This window comes from Primulina huaijiensis, chromosome 4, assembly GCF_012295235.1.
Source record: "Primulina huaijiensis isolate GDHJ02 chromosome 4, ASM1229523v2, whole genome shotgun sequence".
Classification (NCBI taxonomy): Eukaryota; Viridiplantae; Streptophyta; class Magnoliopsida; order Lamiales; family Gesneriaceae; genus Primulina; species Primulina huaijiensis.
In genome coordinates this window covers 13,382,958-13,390,495 of record NC_133309.1, presented here as the reverse complement: position 1 = coordinate 13,390,495, position 7,538 = coordinate 13,382,958, and positions in this window count along the sequence as shown.

Here is a 7,538-nt window from a genome sequence, read left to right as displayed (position 1 = left end):
CCCCCGTCCACGAGGAGCTTGCATAGCATTGACCATGCAATAGGCGGGCATTTCTTAGGCCAAACGAATTTGCGACAAATGGACTGGATGGAGTCAACTACACAGTTTGGTATCGGTAATATGGACAACCAGAAGCACTCTATGTCTTGTATAACATATGTAATCAATTCAATTTTCCCAGCATAAGATAAAGAATTCCTTGGCCAAGAACTCACCTTTGTTGTCACATTGTCAATGAGGCCACTGTAGTCAGATGCACGAAGTTGTCGCACCGCAAGAGGTACCCCCAGATATATGAATGGTAGCGTCCCAGTCTTTCACTTCGTGAGATCCAAGATGTCCTGCTTGATATAGTCATCAATACTAGCCATGTATATGTTAGATTTCAATGAATTCATCCGAAGTCTAGCCGTGTCTCCAAAGATTTGAAGACATTGCATAATCATCAAAACACTATGTTTATCCCCATAGGACAACAGAAGCAAATCATCAGCATATGCTAAATGTGTAATTCTAAGATTGGCGCATTTCGGATGGAACTTGTAGTTCGGAGATCTAGACATGCGTTTCAACAACCGAGATAGCACTTCAATACAGAGTGTGAACAATAAAGGGGAGAGGGGGTCACCTTGTCTAAGCCCTCGCTTTCCTTGAAAGAGACCATGGTAGTGGCAATTAATCACGATAGAATAAGAAGTAGTTGTTGCATTGCATATTCCATAACCCAATCAACAAACCTGGGAGGGAATTTCAGAAATACTAATACTTCATGCATGAACTCCCAGTCAACCGTGTCGTATGCTTTCTGTAGATCCACTTTCAGTATGCATCTTGGTGTACCACTCTTTCTAGCATACTTCCTCATCAACTATTGGGCCAAATGGATGTTATCAACAATAGATCTCCCTTCAACCGATCGTGTGAATTGTTCTTGAACATGTTAGGGTTCGAGTGATGTGTGTGGGTTCACGGATGCGTGCATGGGACTTCTGGCCATGATTGATTGGGTACAAGAAGGTCTGGTTGTGGTTGTAGGTATGGTCTTGAGTTATTAAGTCATGGTAAAGTTTGGGAAATGTTTGGCTAAGTTTAGGGCCGATTCGGGTTAAAATCGGGACCTCGGTCCAAGTTTTAAAACAAATCATTTAAGTTTTGAAACGAGCTCGATTTTACGTCTAAGAAATGCATATTATTATGTTTTGGGGTGTTCTAAAGAGTTTGGTAAGCTTCGGGTCGAAATTTTGAGGTCCAAAGATAAAATGGTCATTTGAGGTTTCTAGGAGCAAAATGACCCCGAGGAAAAAATTGTCATTTTGCTCCCGGGTCGAGTTTTTAGTCCTGGAAGTGCCTTGATTACAAATTTAATATGTTTTTAAATGTTTAGGTATCACGTATATGACCTTTTTGGTAATTATGAAAAATACGTTGCATGCTTAGTTTTAAGGAAAATTACGTACATGCTAGTTTTTTTAAGTGATGAAAATGATGATATTTTTGAAGGATGGGAGTTTGTTGTGACTGACGATATATGCATACGATGAGCTGTAAGGCAAAAGCTCAGTGGATAGGTAATATTGTCGCTGATGTCCTCGCCTCCGGGCACCACTGTTATATGTTGATGGATCTATCGAATACAGCTGATACAAATATCACAACTAACAAAGTGAATTCGATTAAGGAAAATGAACAAGTATATGATGATATGATGAGATGTTTTTTACACGCTATACTATGATATGAAATGTTTAAGTTCATGTTTCTTTTCAAGTTCATGAAATGTATTTTTAGTATGGTACTTTTCACTGTTGCATTTTATGTATATGTACTTGATATTAACCTTACAGGTGTGTTGAGTCTTTAGACTCACTAGGTGTGAATGATACAGGTGAACATTTTTATCAGGAGGTCGGAGGTGCCGAAGACTGAGTAGACGGAGTTAAATGTGTGCACGTGAACCCGATGACCTTATTTCATCTGCACATCTTGTTTTAAGATAGGAGAGGACATGAATATCTTTACTCATTCATTTTATTATGTTATTGGTTATCAGGATTTTTACTCGTTCATATTTGTTTTATTATATAAACTGCAGTATTTTTATCCGGTAGATGATTACTATTATTTTTGAAAAGTCAAATTTTCAGTAGTGTTGCATGCATGCATAATTTATGAATTTTCGAGTATTAGCTTTCAATAAAAAAATTAAAAAATTTAGTAGCATTTTTAAGTAGTAGATGTTACAGTTGATATCAGAGCGAGGGTCCTGTATAGGGTTATTCCACCGCCAGCTTCAGCAGCTCAGTCTTCAAGCCTCAAGTCTGTAAGCTTTCATGTTTTAAATAGTTTAGTGCTATCACCTGCTTGATTGCATGTTATACGTTTTACAGCAATTTATAGTACATGTTTAGATGCTTTCATGGTTTAAGGATTAAATGTTTTGAAAACTAGATTAAATTGCATGATGGGTTACGTTTAGAATTTGGATTGTATTCAGATATCATGCCTCCCAGACGAGCTCCTAGCACAGACTGTCATGATAATACCCCTAGAGGCGACAGAGGCCCTCCACCACCACTGCCATTGGATGCAGCTACTTGAGTTCACGAGGGCATGGCTGGACTGCTAGAGCATGCGCAACAGTCTCCCCGACCACAGACAGACATTTATGAGCAGTTTCGACGGCTCAACCCAAGGAGTTCGAGGGTACTACTGATCTTTTCGTAGCGGAGGGTTGGATTCGGTCTTTGGAGCTACACTTTCAGTACCTGCAGATGATGGATGGCGACCGGGTCAGGTGCGACACTTATATGTTGAGAGATGATGCATCCCTTTGGTGGGAGGGAGCAGCACACAGGTTGAACTTGGCTTCCCTCACGTGGGATCAGTTCAAGGAGGTGTTCTATGGCAAGTATTTTCCAGCAGAAGTCAGGGGCCGCCTGACGAGGGAGATTATGAATCTCTGACAAGAGGACTCGTCTGAAGCAGAATTCATCAGAAAGTTTGACAAGGGCTGTCATTTTGTGCCCCTTATTAGGAGAGATGCTGCCCAGAAGCTGAGGCATTTCATGGATGGCTTGAGACCCATGTTGCGCCGGGACGTTATGCTGATGAGATCGGAAAGCTATGGTGAGGCCATCGCTTGTGCTTTCCAGGCAGAGCAGGCCCTGAGGGACATTGATTTTGAGATGCATAGGAAAAGATCCCAAGTCCAGCTCCCAGCCACAGAAGAAACAGTTCACGGGGCCACCGATACTTCAGGGGCAACAGAAGCCCCAGGGACAGATTAAGATGCCGGGTCAGCAGAGGCCACCCCAAGTATATCTTCCCCCCTTAAATTGAATTTCGTCCTTAAAATTCGCTTATCCTTAATAACCCAAAGTTTAAACTTAGTTCTAGTATCCCAAAATCCACGCTTCCGTTGCGCTACTCTGATAAAACTTAAGTTCTAGAATGTCCTTACGTCTACTTGATCCCTATTAAATTTTCCTTCTAAATCCTTATTTGCGATTCGTAACTTAAAAAGACCCATAATGGCTTAGTGCTATTATTATTATAACCTCGAATTTCAATTTTTTTTTGCAATTCCCAATATCAAAAGATGGTTGATCATACTTATCTTATATTACTTTCCTTAATTTATACCCAAAATGTTCATCAACTTATCATAATCTAACATTAAAATCCCAAACGCATCCGCTAACGCTTAGATTTTTCGAGCTTAATATTGATCAATCCTTAAAAATCCTTGATTAGCATTCCTTATATCATTATAACCAAGATATCCCAAGGTTCTAAATATTCTTACAAGCCTAAATCATCGAAAATTCTTATCATTTAACCCATTCAATTCTTTTTTATTGCTAAACTAGTCCCCAAATTCTTTAATAATTGTAACATAAATTCTTAATTTCCTAAAAAAAATTATCCTAATTGGTCCTTAATTTCGAAAATCTTACGATTAACCCATAAGTTCTTGGCATTCTTAATTTCTTCCACAGGTTTTCCCATGACATAATTTTAAACTTATTTGCCCAAAATCAATTCCTATAACATATTTTACCTTTCATCAAAACTTAAAATCCCAATTTATACATTTCTAACTCCCAAAGTCGTTTCAAATCCTCGAATAATTATTACTTATGTCTAATTACTAAAAATTAATTCAACTAGTAACCATAAATCATAAATATTTTCTTAGAAAATCTACGTGTCCCAAAGACATACATAATTTTCACGATTAACTTATGGCCCAAAAGTAAAACGTCAATACTAAAATCCAAAAATCAACATAGTCCAATTCTACCACAAAACCACATGCGTTGAAATCAAATAATTTTTTTATTTCATATCGTATCACGCATATAAATCATATATCCTCATAAAGCAATTAAGCATGTGACGTAAACATATAATTCCTGTACTTATACAGGTAACGTCATAAAATCATATAAAGCACGTAAACTTACAATTTGAGGCTTGACGACTGATCTTTCCTACGCTGATGGTGGCACAACCCTTTACAGGACCTTTGCTCTGATACCAACTGAAACGTCCCAGATTCGACTACTGTCCTCACTGTACCAAGACGAGTCTTTCCAGCGTGCTTATGTCATCACTCACACGCACCATAGAAAACTTCCCAGGAGGTCAAACATCCCAGAATTACCCCAAGTCAAGCACGCTTAACTTTGGAGTTCTTATGTGATGAGCTACCGAAAAGAAGATGCACCTTCGTGGTATGAGTAGTACATATCAAATCTTTTAAGCCCTCTTCAACTGTACAGTCCATTACATTGAACAGTCTCGGAATCCCTCTCCTTCCGGTGTAAGATCGGTTCATTCATGTTCCCTCCGCCTAGAATCCTGCCAGGAGCCGCTCATTGTCCGTGCAACCTCATGGCACCGGCGATCACCCACCATCCTCTTCGGCCCCGGGCCTCACATGCCCACCAGCTTCCGCTTGGTTCGTCCCCGAACCCACACAGTACTAGGAGAGGTCGGCTCTGATACCAACTGAAACGTTTGCCTTTTTTATTGCTTTAAAATAATAGAAATTTTTAAAAAAAAAAAAACTCAATTTTCGGCCATATACATATACCCTTTAAAATAAAACTTCAACCAACTAGTATTTCAAAAATCAAGTGACATAGTCATAAAAATGAAATCGTCGCCTATTCTATCAAACCTAAAAACACCATTTGAGAAGTATAGCTCATACTATAACCTCTCAAAAACCACTCATAAATAAATCATCGTAAAAATATCTTTTATCATCATTTAAAAACATAAAACATAACTAGTGCAGAAAACTAGCGTCGGTCCTCGGGTCGTGTGCACCTTCAGTTCAGCAAAGTCAACCATCAAGACCTCCATAACATTTTTATCATAATCACCTGCATCAATCACACCTAGTGAGTCTAAAGACTCAACACGTCATATTCTTGATAACAAGTAATACGTATAAAACCACAAGCAACAGTGAAAAATACTTGTACTTAAAATATCGTTTTCATGAAGATGCATAAACTTCAAACATGAACATTTTCGTAAACCTTTTTACGACGCATGAACTTTAAAGAAAAACATTATCATAATGATGCATCAACTTTAAACATAAACATTTTCATGACATGCATAACATAAACCTTAACTTTTTCTCTTTCCTTAAAACAAAACACAAATCATTTTATCATGAAACATAAGCATTTTTCCTTTTCCTTTTCCTTTGTTGAATTCAGAACGTTAATTGTGACTTTCCTCATCATGACATAAACCTCAAAATTCGATGGATCCATCTATATGTAACCACAGTACTGGGCGGCGGAGACTCCACCGACACTTTCACCGGTCAACTGGGCCTTGGCCTATCCTCATCGAATAGAAATACGATCGTCGAGGTTCCCTTTGGGGCCTTTTCCCACAAATGGGTTCCTTCGGGGGCCTTTTCTCCTCACGATATTCCCATTCTTACCGATACCACAAGACCGTTACCACATATTCGTAATGATGGAAACACGATCGTTGGGCTCCCACTTGGACCATAACCCTCACGATATCTCCAACATTATCGAATTAGTCACAATTACTTCACTTCCTTCAACGTTTACATTCTCATTACTTTATAAAAATCATGCATAACATATAATTTTGTTTTTGAAACCAAGCATGCAACATGTCTTTTAAATGTCTTCCTTATATTATAAAAAATCCATGGACATTTAAAAATCATAATTTAACATGTAACAACTCATAAACATTTGAAATAATCATTTTAACCTCAAAACATTTAAAATAACATTTTGACATATCAAATCATAAACATATAAAATTCCCTAAACATTTAAAATATCATTTTAACATATAAAATTCCATAAACGTTTAAAATATCATTTTAACACATACAATTCTATAAACATCCATAACTATAGAAAATAATCATATTAGCACATAAAACAGCATTCAGGGCACTGCCATGACGTTTACTAATTTTTAGGTGTAAAAAGACCGTTTTACCCCTGGACGTATAATTTTATGTTTTTACCTTATTCTTAATTTCATTGACTCTAACATGTCCCAAATAATTATTTAAGCTTACCTGAATTTTCTCATATTTTTATTTGACTTAAATCGATTACTTTTAATTTATTCTTTAAATATAACATATTAAAGCGTTTTAATCCCGAATTAAGCCAAACCTTAATATAAAATTCCCAAATTAAAAAATTAGGCTTTTAATAATTATTTAAGCTTAACCTTAATTTTTCATAATTTTATGAAGCTTAAAACTAGGCGTTTCAATTAATTCGTTAATTAGCGTTTCGTGCGGCGATTAAATCCCGAATAAATCCAAAACTCGTTATTTTGATCCCAAATTTTAAACTTATCATTTTTAAGATTTATTCTATCCTTCCAAGTCATGAGCCACACTCGTGGACCCATGGATTCAATTTTAGCTTTATTATTTTTGTTTTTGACACCTTATCGGATACACCGAGCCATCTCCTAGTTTACTCGAGCCACGCCCGAGCCACCTTGAGCCAAAACCTAGCCAACCCACCTAGGGACCCTCTTGACCAAGCCCAGCCCAAAGAACATGAACCTAACCCACTCAAAAAGCCTACTGGACTTGACCCAATTCTGCACTATCCTAGAACTCACGCCTATAGATTCCTAGTGACACTAGGACACCTCCAGTCGAGCCACCACCGAGCCTAGCACTCCCTAACCGTCCCTGGACCAAGCCAAGACCCAACCTAGACCAGGCCAAGCCCCTGTACCCCGCGCCCCAGCCACCTGAACAGCACAGCAGCCACGCGCGTTTGTGAAGCTTCCCTCACGATTTCCACTTCCAGCTGAGCCAGCACCAAACCCAGCCGCACCAAGCCCTAACCTGACCCCTGCCCATCTCCCTTGGACCCTAACAGACCACTCTGGCTTGCCACTAGGCCAGCCGCAAGCCCCCTAGTCGTGATTCTCCTGCTCGCTCTCCTGCTCGCGCATGGAGAAGAGTCCCAACTCCCATGGACTCTTGCCTAGCG